Here is a 16291-nt window from a genome sequence, read left to right as displayed (position 1 = left end):
ATATGAAATAGTAGCCCTACAATAGTACTATTTTCCAAGATTTAAAAAAAAAAAATCACTTCCACCTGTCACTCATCTCAATCCCTTAAGTTTATTCTAAACCAAATAAGGCATCTTAGAAGATCAATGATTCTGCTTGATGATTGAGAAACCTAAAGAATTTTTTAGTCATTGAGAAATGCTAACTTCCCAGAGATTATCAGTTTCAAAGTCAGCTTTTTAAAATGTTCATTCCTCTTATTTCACCTAGATTACTACCTAAACAAGGAAGGCTGGCAGAGAAGGCTGGTGAACTAAATAGGACCTTTTAACAAGTGAAATACCTTAGGTTTGGATTACTGGGAGTTTAAAAAAATCAGTTATATAATTAATCGTCAAGAAAACACCCAATTAAGTGTACTGTAAGCATACAGAAATGAAAATTTTGTAACCTATTAACTACACACATTACCTTCACATCCGTAAGTTAGCTGATAGATCACCCACATTGTTCTTGCAAAGAGCCTCAAAGTAGTTTTGCAATCATTAGCTTCACACCCATTTTGACGGAATAAAAACACCAAGTGAAGAGGTTGAAAAAATAACTTCTTTGTTAGTTATTTTGTGGAAAAATATTGCGGAATTTTTCCCTTACTCCCTCCTTTAACATGCATCAGAGTAGTTCAAACTTGGACCTTGGCCTGATCCCCCCCAGACTGTTGATACAGGATCCATGCCTGGAAAAGTCTGAGACCACTGCAAATGTCTACCTGCTCAAACAGAACAAGGAGAAATGGCTGCATTGCAGTTTTGCCCTGAACATCCACTTTGGCAGGGCAAAGGATGTGAAGCTTACTACTGTGCACCTGAGAACAGCATAGCTTGCAGCCAGCTTAAAAAGGACTTGCTCCAATAGTTATCTAGAGGCATCTGGATGCCATGGAGAATTCATAAGGCAAAGAAACTAACTGCTGGAAACTAAGGGCTTAGAACAAGTCTTAAGCCAGCTGACTAGAGGTATTGCCCATTGCAGTAGAGACTACTAATCCATCAGCAGATCACTAGCTAGACATACAACCAGACAAGTTAGGTGTCGCTATGTGACAAGAGTTTGAGCCAAATGAACATGAGAAAAAGTAACACAGATCACTTCCAGGCCTGGCCCATAGAAATGTCCCATATATGCTTTTCCTTGTCCTTTCCCCTTTTAACTTCATGCAAGAAGCAGAGATCTTTACTGAATAATGCTTATATACTGAATGCCTACTCAGAGCAGGGCTCTTTTGCATACATTATCTTATTCCAACATATCCATACTGGATGGTAATGAACCCAATCCATCAGATCCTGTCTCCTGGGAATTGTGAATTCCAGGCAGACAGAACAGACAGAAGATGGTTATCTTCTGACCATATGACAAAAACCTGAAATCATTAGAGCTACCATCTTCTTGCCAGGGGGATTGAGGGTATCAATGATGAGTAACTGTCAGTCCAGTTCTCCTTGAAGCCGAGTGCATATTATTGTAGCCTTAGGAGCAATGGGACCCAGACTCCTTATTTGGTTGCTTAAATGGCTTCCTTATGAAGAATCCCCATCACCTGAGGTCATGCTTCTTAAACTGGGGAACACACACCTACGACTATAGTAAACTGGCTATCCTAAGAAACCACAAAATAAAGTCTATTGCCCTAAAACAGCAATGTTACGTATGATATGGCAAGTAATTCAAAACAGCATTAAATAAGGGGACTTTTAGGAAAATGGATGCAAATTCACACGAATTTTTAAGGTAGATTAGAATTCAAAGAAATTTCACTCTTTTTTAAGAGGTAAATTCAGGCTGTGTGTCCAGATATCACAGGAATACCATTTGCCTCTACCATTTCCCATTGTAGAAGTTGGAGAAATATGAACCTATAGTAACTTAGAAGGGTCTTTTCACAGCAATTTGGGAATCATTTAATGCGGTTTTTCCTCCCTCTCATAGTATATCCTACTAGGATTTAAGATAGTAGGATAGAATCTTTTATTATATCCTTTGTGGAAAGCTAAATAATGGCCCCCAAAGACATTCAAGACCTAATTTCTGAAACCTATAATTCCTTATATGACAAGGGATTTTGTAATAAATAAAGGATCCTGAGATGGAATGATGACCCTGGATTATCTAAATATAAGCACAAGTGCCCTCATAAGAAGTCAAGAGGGATATTTGACTAGAGAGGTGATACGATAATGGAAGCACAGATCGCAGTGATATACTCTGAGATGGAGCAAAAGCGACAAGCCAAGGAATAGAAGTGGCCACCAGAAACTGAGTAAGGCAAGGAAATGGATCTTCCCCTCAGAGCCTCCACAAGGACCCAGAACACAGCAAAGCAGTTATGTGAGTTTATCTACTTTTGCTTTATGCTATCTACATCAGTCTAAAGTAAGAATTCATCCCAAACAAGTAACACTTCTACATTTATAGAAAATGCTATCCTGAACCTTTACCTGGGTAAGCAGATAAAGGAGCCATCTAGGTTTAAGAGATATTTGGCACCAAAGTGGTACTAGGCTGCATGTTACCACTGTTATATATGTGTGTTACACAATGACAGTCCAGCCTCCACAGGAACGAATTTGAAAAGCAGAAAGTCATAGGGAGTTAACATCAGTAATTCATATTTTATGCCCATTATCTCATCTGATTCTCACAACTCTAGGAAGTAGGCATGTCTGGTGTTGATTTCAATCCTGCAGTTTAAGAAGCTACATCTGAGAAGGTGACTTGCCCACTCAAAGGTTAATTGGCCCCTACTCTGAGGTCTTACTACCTAGTCATTTTACCTTGATAACATCATTTACTTCTACGTATCTTGTATTAACTTCCAAAATAACTTCAAGTTAGGGAAGAAAACAGGAGCAACAAATTACAATAACATACTATAATTTTGCGTCCGTGGAAACCAGTGTCACTCTGAACTTGTCAGAGACAAGCTGAAGAGAACACGTAAACGAGTAATTTAACATATCTTCGTTTCTTCAAGTGAAAATGCGAACAGTAGCACTACCTACCCGTTTCTGTGGATAAATGAGGTAACACTTGTACGGGGCTTAACACAGTAACCGGTCTCATAGTTCGTACTATAAACTACACGATGTCTCTTTTCAGAAGAATATATATTTTCTGACCTGGAAACTTCACAAACCCAGGAAGCAGATAGGAAAGAATGCGACAGGCAAGGAAAAAACGGGTCTTGGTTTCTTTTCCTTTCACACTTGGGGAAGAGCAATTAGCTTTTACTGAAAAACGACCCGGGGGCGTGTTGGTGGTGGTACCAACACCAACCTAGCCGAAGGCCCGCGGAGCAGAGACAGCGCGCATTTAACCCACGGGCTCCCACGCCGGCACCAGAAGCCCCCACACGTGGCTCCCAGTTCCTCCCTATTTCCCTCAGCTCTCCTCAGGTTACAGGCTCAGCGACTCCAGCTTTCCAGAATCAACCCGCACTGCCGCCACCCACCGAACAGAGATACCCATCCCAGAGTCGTCACCAACCCCGCCGTACGAAAAATACCTCTGTAGCAAGCCTACAACAGTCGCAGGAGAGAACGCGAGCTCCGTCACGACGTAGACAGGGCGACCGGAACCCACCCTCTACCTCTCTGATTGAGTGAACATGCAAATGAAAGGGCAGAGGATTGGTCAGCAGCAGAGAGGCGGGATATAGGGAAAGCGGAAGAGGCGGGACAGACAGGCGCGAGGAATCACGCAAGGGCTGGCCTCTCTCCAGATTGGACGAAAACAGGAGGTCTGCGCCTACGTAGACCCAGTTTTTGTATAGCGTCGCACACCATCGCCCTTACGTTATGTTAACGGCAGGCTCAACGACTCATTGGTTGTGAAGAAAGTTTGCGCGGCTGCCTGACCAATAAAGGCCAAGAATAAAGTGGCTTCTGTCTCTTCCTTCGGCGTCTGGGGCTTTCCGTACATGCCGGATAATGTGAATGTCTTTCGGCGGTCAGACGCTGAAACTTATCACACAAACTCGGGTAGGGAATTGTTAAAGTAACTAGAAAGCTTCTCCTGCCGGTGAGAAATAGCAGTTAGAATCGGGCACGGAAACATCCACCTACGCTTAGAACTTAAGTGTGAACTAAGTGTTGGAAACCAGTCCTTCACGCCCTTTTTGGCGTGGCCGTGTCCCCTGGCTGACACAGTTAGCAATTTGGAGACAGCTCCGCCTCCACTCCAGGGAACTCTGGGTTTTGTAGTCTGGGAAGCTCAGGTCCTTGGCCTTTAAAGGTATTTGTTGATACTGTGTTCTTTCTCACAGTTATCCGTTCACTTTTACTGTATTCCGTTGTGCATTTTAATGTATTCCTGTTGTGCATTTTATCCTTTCACTTAGCACCATTAAAGCCAAAGGACGTTTAGGAAAGCTGGAAAGACTTCATGCATAACTTCGTGTATGTTTGTAAGAATAAATATTAGTGTTCAAACATTTTACTACTGTGCCTGGCTCTCTGCTAGATGTTCATAATGAACATATTGAGTGATAGCAAAAATTTTACAAACCTAGAATTTTACTATTACAACAAAACAGTCTTTTTCATGTTAGTGTCTATTCGAAAATAATTTGAAAAGGATCCTAAATTTAGGAATTAAATATACTATTTTGACACGGGTAGTAGCTGCTTACATAAATGTGTTGATATGACAAGTAGAACTGACCGCTGTCTGTAGTTAAAATATCAAGCATGACCAGTATCAGGAGACACACACGTATTACTGGAGGTTGTATTATGAAGTACTTTTTCAGCCTTTATGGAGACATGTTGATTTAAGATAGGGTATCCCTTAATTTTGCCTTAAGGCAAGGTTTCCCCAGGATTTAAAATTAAGTACACTTCACAGAATTAAAACAAAACAAAAACTGCTTTTATGACTGATGCTTGGAATTATTGTATTTTTTTTTAAAACATCAAATTATATTTAGAATATTTTGTCTTGTATCTAACTGATGAGAGAAGACCTCAGGCTTTTTGTAAAAGTAACCTGGGCAATGTAATTTCTTTTTATTCTCAAATGAAGAACTAAAGAAGAAATGGAGTATAATTACCACTATATTTCTCCTTGTAATATTCTATGTGATGTACTCAGTGAAATAATATGGGTAGGAAAAAATCACCATGAGGCAAAAATGCGGAATTATTGTTTTTAATACTTTCTATTAATTAGCATTTGGCAGTATTTTTCGTTTGTCATCTATTTTAAAACAGTCGATATGGGATATAAAATTGATATGACTGATGCTGGGGTTCTTGTTCATGAAGCTGAAGAATGAGCTTCACAAACACTCAAGGTAGAGCAAGGGCAGAGGCTTTTATTTAGAAATAAAGTGAGAGGAAAGAGCTCCTGGCTCACGCCAGGAGGGGACAAGAGAGCCCAAGGTGGTGCGTTGTTTAGGGGATTTATAGGCAGTTGAGGACTTTTGGGAACTGAGGTCTTAGGGTATGGACTTGTACCATCTGTCCTGCCCCCAGGGTGGGCTGGGTGGTTGTCTGCTTGCTAGGGCTGTTTACAGTGAAGTCACGGGTTATGCTGAGATACCCTTGCGGAACACTCAAACACTCCAGGCCAGGACTCCAGGCCAAGTTGCTCCTGGCCTTTTGGCCTTAAATTGATCTCACTGAAGATGTCTATATTCCTAGACTAGTATCTTTACCCTAGAGAATTAGTGTGACCTTGACTTTGCATGATGCTTAACACAGAGTTTCGATAGGGACTTTACATTGTTACATTGCTTTGACTGTAAATATCTTGCCTTGCTTTTTCTGGAAGCCCTCACCCTACTCTGTCCAAGCCCATAGTCCCTATCTCATGACTAAGAACAAAAAACATTAAAAACTACAGATCTCAAGGCTGCTACTGTGGTTAGCAGTGATACATCAGCAGAGTGACTGAGCTGTGAGCATATTGGCTGATTATTAACTGTCCTAAGTATTTACTTTTTTGGACCTCTCAGAAACTCCCAGTGTTCTGCTTTAAAGAGAAAAAACTTAGTTATTTCATTTGTTGAAAATTTTTAAATAGAAATTCACACAGGTACCAATTACTGCCTTTTAAGAGGTGACCCCTGAAATTATCTTTTATACTGCTTGCTGGGAAACAGTTTAAAGAAGGACCTCAAAGTACAATAAATGAAAGATGATTCTTGTGATAAGAGAATATTAAAACCTATTTGTATTTACTTTTTCATCTCAACATTTTTCCTTCCATTTCTGTGTTTTTAAAAATTGTTTACATGATATAACAGTATGGTTGATCCTTGAACAGCACAGGTTTGAACTGTACAAGTCCACTTGTCACAGATTTTTTTTCAGTAAATACAGTTTTTATAATGTACTATAAATGCATTTTCTCTTCCTCATGATTGTCTTAATATTTTCTTTTCTCTAGCTTTATGGTAAGAATAGAGCATATAATACATAAAACATACAAAATGTGTGTTAATCAACTGTGGTATCGGTAAGGCTTCTGGTTAATAGTAGGCTATTAGTTACATTTTATGAGAGTCAAAAGTTACATGTGAATTTTTATTGTGGGTATGGGGGGTTGGTGCCCCCCATGTTGTTCAAGGATTAACTATATGAACTTTTTGAAATCTATATGTATGTGCGTATGTGTGTGTGTGTGTGTGTGTATGTGTATATAGGAGTAAATGGTCAAAAAATGTTTATTGAGAATCATGATCAAAAAAAGCCTAGAGGTGTTAAAGAAAAAATTATTGATTATTGTTAAAGATGGTCAAGCAGACTTTATTCAAGGGGGGTTACTGTGGTGGGTTTTAGTAGTAGTAGAGTGTAAGTCCGGGGAGAGGAAATCCCGGGGTAAAATACCTCTAAAACTGATATCAAAGGGTGGAATAAAGCTTAAAACCCATTTATTGCTTACAAACTGCAGTCCGAGCCCTTCTCTCTTTCCTGCTCCAGCAGAAGCAAAACCAGCTCTCCCCTCACCTCTTGGGTACAGATAAGCCCTCCTTGCCCACATAATTACCCACTGATATGGAGATGAACTTCTCTCTACCCCTGAGGAATGATGCAGATGCACTAAAGCCATACTTCTCTCCACCTCTGAACACCTATTGACATGCAGATGTACTAAAGCCAGGTGAGATATTCTGGAAATACTATAATTTTACCCACAGACAGATTGGGCTCAACTCTGAATATGACAGGAAAAGTAGGAGTTTGTAGTCAGGGAGTGGGGTGTGTGTGGTGGAGGCATCACTGGATGGAAAATTTCTAAGAGGAAGCATCAGAGGTAAGGGGGAATTCTTGCTAGATCAACTCAAGAGTATTCTTATTGAAAGCAGGCTGAAGTAATCAGACATCATCTGTGGGATAGTGAAGGATGAGGAACCCAATCATATATCGAGGGGGGTGGGATTCTGGGTAAACTGACTTAACTGGAGTCTTGCTAGAACTGGATATTACAAGGAAGGACATGGGAGTTCAGGGTTGGGCCTAGTCAGAAAGGACACATGTATATGTAAATCCTCCCATATAATCACTCCTATATGGATATAAAAATATGTGTACTTGTTATAATTAAAATAGAAAATCCAAATTATATGCAATACTACTCAGAAATACTTATGTTCAGTCACTGTGTTAGGGCTTAGAGAAATAGAATGAGTTGTAGGAGATATAAAGGAATTTTTGGCAAGAAATTATACAATTGTGGGGGTTGGTTGGGGGGAAAGTCTAAAGTCTGTAGAGCAGGCTGTTAAGAAAGTCAGGCTGGAACTCAGACATGAGTTGAAGTTGCAGCCCACAGGCAGAATTTCTTCTGAGAAACCTCAGTTCTGCTCTTAAGGCCTTTCAACTATCGAATCAGACCAAAACGAATTATCTAGGATAATCTCCTTTATGTAAAGTCTACTGATCATGATTTAATCCATTTATAAAATACCTTCACAGAAACACATAGATGAACTTCAGATCATTTGAGACTGGGGTTTTAGGCTTGGAAGTTATTCCAGAGAACCATGTTTGACATTATCGTAAGATAAATTCTAGCTGAAATAAGCAGGCAACGAGAGGCAACAAAGGGCCAGGCAGTTTATTTGAGCGCAATTCCCGGGCGATGTACAGTCTGGCTAGGCACAGGATGGGGAAGTCATGCTCAGCAGGGCAGGCAGTGAGTTTTTAAAGAAGGTAGGGGGAGGCAGAGCTTAGATTTACAGCAGCCTGAGGACTGGCTAGCCTAAGGCACATTTTTCAGGTTGGGAGGGGGCAGCAGCCAGAGACTTTGGCACGTCATCAGTGTCCGATGTGCTCACTCCTCCCTCTGGTGCCTCCAACCTTACATTCCAGCCTTTTGGTCATAATGGGCGACAACTCAATCTGGCTACTTCCAGCTGACAAGAGGCGTCGTGGGTGGGGGGGCAGGGTTCTTAGCATGTAGTTACATTGCTCTGACTGCAAATATCTTGCCTTGCTTTTTCCAGAGGCTCTCACCATATTCTGTCTAAGCCTATGGTCTCTGTTTCATTCTCTCTTTTACAGATACTCTAACTGCTGCTAGGGAAAAGGGGCGATGACCGCTTTGGCTGCTTCATGCTGAGAGGGGGCACAGTAAAGGGTGCAGCTAGGTCTCCATCACTGGTCAGTTGAGAGGGTCTCAGAAGGTTGGTGCTTCTATTCTGGGTTTTGTTTCTATTACTATTTGCAGTTTTGTGGCTTCTAGGCAAGATAGAACAAATTGTGTTATTAGGTTAAGTAGCAACATCTGGAGTTGGATTTTCTATTCTGGAAGGACAAACTTGAGATTAAGAATCTATGGCTGAATATGAGAACTAGAAATATGAAGAGTCTAATCAAGAATCATAGCTAGGTATCATGGGGAAACTAGAATTCTGGATCAAGTTTACATCTCAATGACTAGTATTAGGATTTAGCATAGATAAGACTGCATTATTGAAACAATACTTTTTTCTAAAATCACCCTCATTTTTATTAGAAGTAGCCAGATTAAGAAAATAATTAGCAGTTGGCTTGACTGTTTGCATAAGGGCAGCAAGAAGAGTAATTGATTGCATGGGATTTTTTTAATGTGCTTTGCTGGAACTTTTTGTAAGGAATTTCAGATTGAATTTTTAAAGGCCTCTTTCTCGAGGCCAGACAGCCAAGCTAGACTTGCCATCAGGTTGTGCCTGCAGTACCTGTATATCTGGGTGAATTTCTCTCTTCTTGAGGTTCTTAAGACATATTGAGGTTCCTGCACCTGCCAGGAAGTGACCTTCTTTATTCACTTGGTAAGGCTGCTAGGAACTCTGTAAGCAAGGTACTAGGCCAGTTCTTCTAAGGGGCTTTGTTGGCTTTATAAAGTCAATCTTAGTTCTCTGAAGCTGTCTGTTCATATCTGAGTTTACACACGTGTCTCTCAGGTATGATGTTCCAGTCAAAGCCTTGGTAATATAACTAGTGTTTTTAATTGGTCCTCTTACAAGGAAAGCAGATTCTTATTTTACTTGTGCAAATAAATATACTGCCATGAAATATAAAAATAGTCACTGAGAGTTTTTAAATTCTGGAGGGATCAGGTAGAGAGAAAGACAAAGTTTCAATTCTGCTTTTAAAGGCAGTTATTTACTAAACTTGTCAGCTTAAGAGAAAAAGCTTAAAACACTTTATCAACAATATTTGAAACAAAAAGCTACAAAATCATCATCTTTAGTTTACTTAATCTTATGTAACTAATACTTGTTCTGCTAATATCTAGTTCTTTACTAGTTTAGGAGTAATAAAATAGTGACTATAAATGACAAAAGACTTCCAAATGACAATGGCTAAAGATCTGATGAGAGCTTACTATAAGACAGTTCACATAAGGAAATTTGGATATTTCTGTAACACAAAACATTCAGTAACAAAGTTTAGCATCATTGCTTTTGATAGTGCTTTCTAGGTAAATATATATATCAGATAAATAAGCCAAATTAGCGAAATACTTTCTCCAATGAGAAAAAAATTCCTCTGACATGTTTCAGGGGCCCTCTAGAAAATATCAGAGTTAACTAGAGATAAAAGCACCTTTTTGAATTTGATTTTGGGAAGCTGTTAAAGTTTTTTTTAAGGCGTTTGTCTAAATAGAATAAAAAGTTACTATGAAACAATACTTATCTATTTAACTAGAATGACAATAAAAGATTTTAAAGGCAAATACAGAAGGCTACACAGTTATTAGCAAAGTTTAACATTTAGTCCTTTGATATTAAGATTTCATTTTCTTAAATACTCAGACAACTCATTGAGACTTTAAGCATGAGGAACTGTTTTGATAAAACAATTAGAAAACCCTTTGTAATCTTTTAACATTAACAGTTGACTAAATAAATCTTTGTTGTTTTAACAAAGAATTCTAGTTTTGCTGTATACTTAATATTGAGACTTATTTGCTTTAATTTTACACATCTTTAGCATACAGAAATATTTTCTTTATTATATTAAGTAGTTTTCATTAGAACTTAAAACTATTATTTTAACTTTCAGTGAACACTGAAAAATAGGCCACTGTAAACTGTTACACTAGCATTCTTCAGATTGATACAGTTATGAACATATTTTATTATTTTTGGAAATGTGCTTTACAGTACAATTTCTCATTAAGTACAAAATGCATCTATATGATTTAGCAAAACTTCAAGAATTTTCATTACTACAAAAATTCTCAGACTGCAGATATATATACTGTTATACATTAATACAATATTATTAAGATGTTTATTAAGATGTAATACAAAATGCATCTATATGATTTAGCAAAACTTCAAGAATTTTCATTACTACAAAAATTCTCAGACTGCAGATATATATACTGTTATACATTAATACAATATTATTAAGATGTTTATTTGTTATACAACTATGCTAGATTACTTATAAAACTTTTACTAAACATTAGACAAAGTCAAGTTCTTTTTTAAGCATCTTTTTGAAATATTTAACAGGTAACATTAACTTAAATGACTTTAAGTAAACTTTGGCAGCTGATAACTATAAGGACATGTTTGTTTCAGTTAAACTTAAATTAGCATTAATGCTTAATATTTTTCATTAGATTTCCTGGAAGTTTTAGAATGCCCAATTTTCACAAGTGCTTGTTTTTAAATCAATTTTTATTAATACCATCCTGAGGTAGGAAAATATTATTTATTTACACACTTAGACACACAAATATACAAATTGAGACATAACGATTACAGTTAATAACACTTTTCATATAAAAACATATACACAGACAGACAAACTGATATAAAGATTTGAGTTACTGATATTTAATTGATTTCTTTTTTTTTTAGCTTTTTGTCTGTGGCTTCTGGAACCGGAGGGCGGGAGGAGCATGTTCTGGTTGGGGAAGAGGGCGGTGAAGGCAGAAGGAGAGGGAGAGGGGGTGGTGTAGCCACCGGAAGAGGAGAGGAGCAGGATGACGGCATGGTGAGAATGTAGGACTTTAAGATGGCAGCAACATGAGGGAAGACAAAGAACTTAAAGATGGTGGCGGAGAGGGATGGGGGTAGTGAGCTGAGAGAGATGGGAGACTAAGGTCTTCTGGCGGATCTGAAAAGGAAGAAGGACTGGGCAGAGTAAGAGCCTGACAATCTTTAACTGGAGATCAGACTAGGAGAACTTGGGTCATTGAACACTTAACGTAAAGGTTTGGGTGTGAGCACAATGTCCAAAAAGCCTACACATACGGGATTTCACTCCACTCTCCACTCCAGTGGCAATAATTAGTCAAGTCGGTGAGGATGCCAAAATCGAAAGTTCCCTCAGGGGGCCAGCGAGATTGGTTGTCCAAGGGATACTGAGTCCCGGCCTTAGAGCAAAGAAAGACTAGCTTCCGTTTGCGAACTTCCCGGGACAAATATAGAGTAGCCAAATTAGAAATGAGACACAACTGCGGGGTCTGAGCCTCTGCTTTTGAGGGCTGGTTCCCCATGTCTCCGCCACTTCCCAACTAATCCTGCTGAGAGGAGCACCCAGCGTCCCAAGTGCGCCAAGTCAGGGGAGACGGCCTAGGTGAGGGACGTCTCCCACACCGCAGGGCCAGGGGTGGGTATCCTGGATACCTGCAGCAGATGGGCCGCATGCCCAAACCAGGAAGTAGCTACGATTTCGGATGGACCAGGTGAAACAGTTAGGAAGGGAAACAGACGAGGGGAACCTGAGGGACTCACCGGAAAATAATCCACACAGCGGAGAGCAGGCTGAGGTCCCGGGTCGGGGAAGGAGGAGGCAGGACTGCCGGTGGCCAGTTGGGGCCCCATGCTCACGCTTCTTCCAGGATTTTGGCACCAAATGTAAGATAAATTCTAGCCAAAATAATCAGGCAACGAGAGGCAACAAAGGGACAGGCAGTTTATTTGAGTGCAATTCCTGGGCGATGTTCCCCCGTCTGGCTAGTCACAGGCTGGGGAAGTCATGCTCAGCAGGGCAGGCAGTGAGTTTTTAAAGAAGGTGGGTGGGGCAGAGCTTAGATTTACAGCAGTGCAAGGATTGTTTAGCCTAAGGCACATTTTTCAGGTTGGGAGGGGGCAGCAGCTGGGGACTTTAGCACTCATCAGTGTCCGATGTGCTCATCCCTCCCTCTGTTGCCTCCAACCTTACAATTATGTCTCTTATTTGTGTCAGTCCATTTGTATAGGCATACAGAATGTACAAACCAACCCATTTTCCACTCTTTGGTAAAATACATCTAAAAGGAACAGCCCTACCTTCAAACTCCATTCCAGCCTGCCTCCCTAATTCCCTGCCTCATTTAGCTGGCCAGTCCTTGAGACCTTAGCCTAACAAGTTATGTTTGAAGCCTCTGGCTCCATTTCTAAGTACCATATTCCTTTGCCCAACTCTTGAAACTCAGAGCCTCTTAAAAGTCGCCCAATACATAAGACTCACATCTACACTTGCATGCCTCTACCATGTAATGAGGTATGGCAAGCTGCCTACCAGCTCTGGAGCTTTTGAAAATGTCAACAAGACTGCCCTTGAAGCCAGAGTGTAGAGTGGTGGTAAGAACATTATGGGTAAAATTGCAAGATTTCCAGAATCTCTTGCCTGGCTTTCAGTGCATCTGCATATCAATAGGTGTTTCCAAGGAACGGAGAGAATTAGTCCATTTACATATCAATAGTTAATTACCTATTGTGAGGGTTTATCTGGACCAGAGAGGTTGGGTGGAGCCCTCTCTTCTGCTGCTGCCTTGTCAAAAGAGAGATGGGACCACTGCCTGTAAGAAATCGGGTTTCTTAACTTTATTTCTCCCTTTGACTGATTTTGGCTTCAAAGGTATTTTTTCCCCGGGATTTTACCCCCAGAGTTACAAACATCCTGTGACAACTGCCAGCTGGTTTATACCAGTCACCATACCAAACTTTTTTCAAGATGGTGGTGTTTTAGCTTCAGTTTTAAGATGGACTTTATTACCCCTTTTAGTTTGCAGAGGTGAAAGTTGGGGAAGAGGCAGGACTAGTACCGAATCGGATAATGATGTTAATTATAGAGCCAATGATAACTTAGTGCCCTCACAGTGCACAAGCCTGTGCCTGTATAACCCTGGGGAGGGGAAATCCCAGGGCAAAATACCTAGCTGAAACCAAAATCAGTCAAAGGGAGAAAAAAAGTTTAAAACTCATTTATTGCTTACAAGAAGTCATCCTCATCTCTCTCCTGCTGTGGCAGAAGTAAGCACATCCTCCCCCCCAACCTCTCAGGTCCCTATGAGTCCTTGCTCAGCCAGGGAATTACCCATTCATATGGAGATTGACTACTTCTCTCCATTCCTTGGAAATGCCTGTTAATACAGAGATGCACTAAAGCCAGGCAAGAGATTATAGAAATATTGCAATTTTACCCACAGGTCACCCCTCCAGAAATCTCGCCTTACAATATACTTGTTTCCCATCTTCCACAGTGGTCCCTGGGCAAGAAAACTGGAGCATTGTAACCAGACTAATAATACAATAGCAACACCAATAAAATCATAATAATCCTCAAGCCAGAGGATTCAGCTAGGTTCAAAGTCCTATGCAGATTAAGTCCATAGCTTACCCATTCCACAGGCAGGCAGTAGCTGAAGAGGTGGAGAGTTCAGAGCAATCATCACACAGCAGCTGCAGCCAGGGGGCACATCCAGGCCACAAGGACTGTAAAAGAAAATAACCTTAAGGGTGAAAAGATACATGTTTTAATGATACCAGCATAGGCAAATCTTGTCCATCAGGTAGGATACATGCAAGAGAGTGGTCCTGTGATCGAACAGTGGCAGGAATGGGATCTCATCCTGGTCTAGTATACCAGACTTTCACCCCCCTCCCTATGGGAGGTACAGGTGGGTCAATATATAGGGCTACCAGAAGTACATGCACTGGCCATAAAGATAAAACAAAACTTCCTCGTAAGATGCTCTTACCTCCTAGATGTTTTTGGGTACACTACCGTGATCTTTGGGGGCCACTCTGCTGTTACCCCAGGACTACACATGAGGCCAGCTTCCAGGCCCCTTCCCCAAGGTGCCAGAAGGGCCAGTTATTGCTGTCCATGTGTCAAAACATCCAGGGCCATGTCCACTCAACAGTGTCTCCAGGGTTTAATGCAGTAGAGACTGGCAGCAGGATGTTGCTCAGCTGGCCATATCCTGGCTTCAGTAACTCCTCTTTGGTTTGCACATATAGTTGTATAGGAGAGACAGCAGTGTGTGTTAGCATATCCACAGGGCTTAAGGCTCCTTTTTGGGGCTTCTCATTCAAATGCTGTAGCACTGTCCATAAGGGAACTGACCAGCCCCATAGACTACTGGTGTCCAACTTCAGGCCAGATTTTAACAAACTGTTCTACGTCTCTCTACAGCCCCCATTGTTTTTTGCCCTGCATGCAACAAACACTGATGTAACCATTGGGCTACATCAGTGGCAGGCTTTCCTTCTAGCCAGCACACCTGGGCCCAGGTGTCTGCTTCATTATTCCCTGGGGATGACAAAAGCAAATGGCCAGTAACATGATATACAGCAATGGTCTTAGTCTGACCAGAGGCCCATAGGTCTTGCCACAACTCTTGCCTCCAAAGGGGCCAGTGACCAACCATCCAGTTGGCATGGTCCCATGTCGGTAGCCTACAGGACCAAGCCCTGATAGATAGCCCAGCTGTCAGTGCAGCAAACTACAGAGAAGGTCTCCTGCATGATCACAAGCCATATTGCCCACAATTCAGCCCATTGGCTGTTCTTCCCCTCTCCATCCTGCATCCATATTGTCTCAGTCTTAGGATGGAAAGCCACAGCCCTCCACTTCAGGGACTTCCCATGACTGGAGCTGTCTGTATACCAAGCATCTTCTGGAATAGGGGTTTTTCCCTCCTGATAAGGACTCTTGGCTACAAATGGCATAAAAGCAAGTTCTTTCTGCTTTCAACTGGTATAGGTCACTAGCTCCAATAAGTGTTGTTCTCCACCCAAGGGGCTCGTAGAGAGGGTGCTATGCTGCTGTAAATATGAGCCCCATTTGGCCAGTGTAGGCATCTGTGTCACGCCACTCTGTCGCCTTTGGGTCCAATCTCGCACCCACTCTGCGATGGGATAAATGGTTATTACCTTGGTTAAAGCTGTTCTGGCAATAGGCTCCATAGCCAGCAAGGCATGGTACACAGCAGCCAGTTGCCTGTCTATCAAGGTGTACCAGACCTCTGCTCCTTTCCATGGTTGTGACCAGAATCCAATAGGTTTGTGTGTCCATTCAAGCCGCTGTGAAAGACCCTATCCATAACCATCTTCGGTTACCTGAACATCTAGCTCACAGGGCCTTGATGAGTCCATTACATTCAAGGCCTGCATGGCCTTGACTGGTCACTTAGCAGCAGTAAAAGTAGCTGCACATGTCTCATCCCAGTCCCACCTGATGCCCTTTCATACCAACTGGTATAAGGGCTTCAGAATTTGTGCCAAATGCAGGATAAATACTCTCCAGTAGCCCAAAAGACCCATAAATTCTTATAATACTGCCACAGTGGAAGGGGCAGGGAAAGCCTGGACCTTGTCTATAACTACTTCAGGAATAACTAGTTTTACCTGACCAGACAACCCCCAAGAATTTTACAGACAAACCAGGTCCCTGAACCTTGGTGCTGTTCACAGCCCATCCTTTCTCCTGTAGATGTTGCAGCAGTCTAGGAACTGCCTCTTCTAAATCTGAAAGAGAATCAGACCTGAGCATGATATCATCAATGTAGTGATACAACTGCACTGTTTATAGTTTCTTC

General features: G+C 41.2%; 1 protein-coding gene and 1 long non-coding RNA gene across 3 annotated transcripts in view; both read right to left on the bottom strand.

Annotated features, from left to right (window-relative positions):
* Window positions 1–3652, bottom strand: part of WDR89 (WD repeat domain 89) — a 61019-nt gene extending 57367 nt beyond the window's left edge. Inside the window, exon 1 of one of the 2 annotated variants that reach the window (XM_017664493.3) lies at window positions 3546–3652. The gene's annotated coding sequence lies outside the window, so the exon portion shown is untranslated. Of the gene's footprint in view, window positions 1–451; window positions 3510–3545 lie in introns of those variants that run through there. The other variant, XM_037006609.2, reaches the window with a different exon arrangement.
* A 4445-nt stretch (window positions 3653–8097) lies between these two features.
* LOC140843257 (uncharacterized) lies at window positions 8098–15603 on the bottom strand. Its single transcript, XR_012120867.1, has 3 exons — window positions 14089–15603; window positions 12219–12353; window positions 8098–8721 (listed from the first exon to the last, which is right to left on the bottom strand). It is a non-coding gene; the product is annotated as an uncharacterized lncRNA (long non-coding RNA).
* Window positions 15604–16291: the final 688 nt, after the last annotated feature.

Source organism: Manis javanica, chromosome 8 (genome assembly GCF_040802235.1).
Source record: "Manis javanica isolate MJ-LG chromosome 8, MJ_LKY, whole genome shotgun sequence".
In the NCBI taxonomy this organism is placed as follows: domain Eukaryota; kingdom Metazoa; phylum Chordata; class Mammalia; order Pholidota; family Manidae; genus Manis; species Manis javanica.
This window is presented reverse-complemented; position numbering and strand designations above follow the sequence as displayed.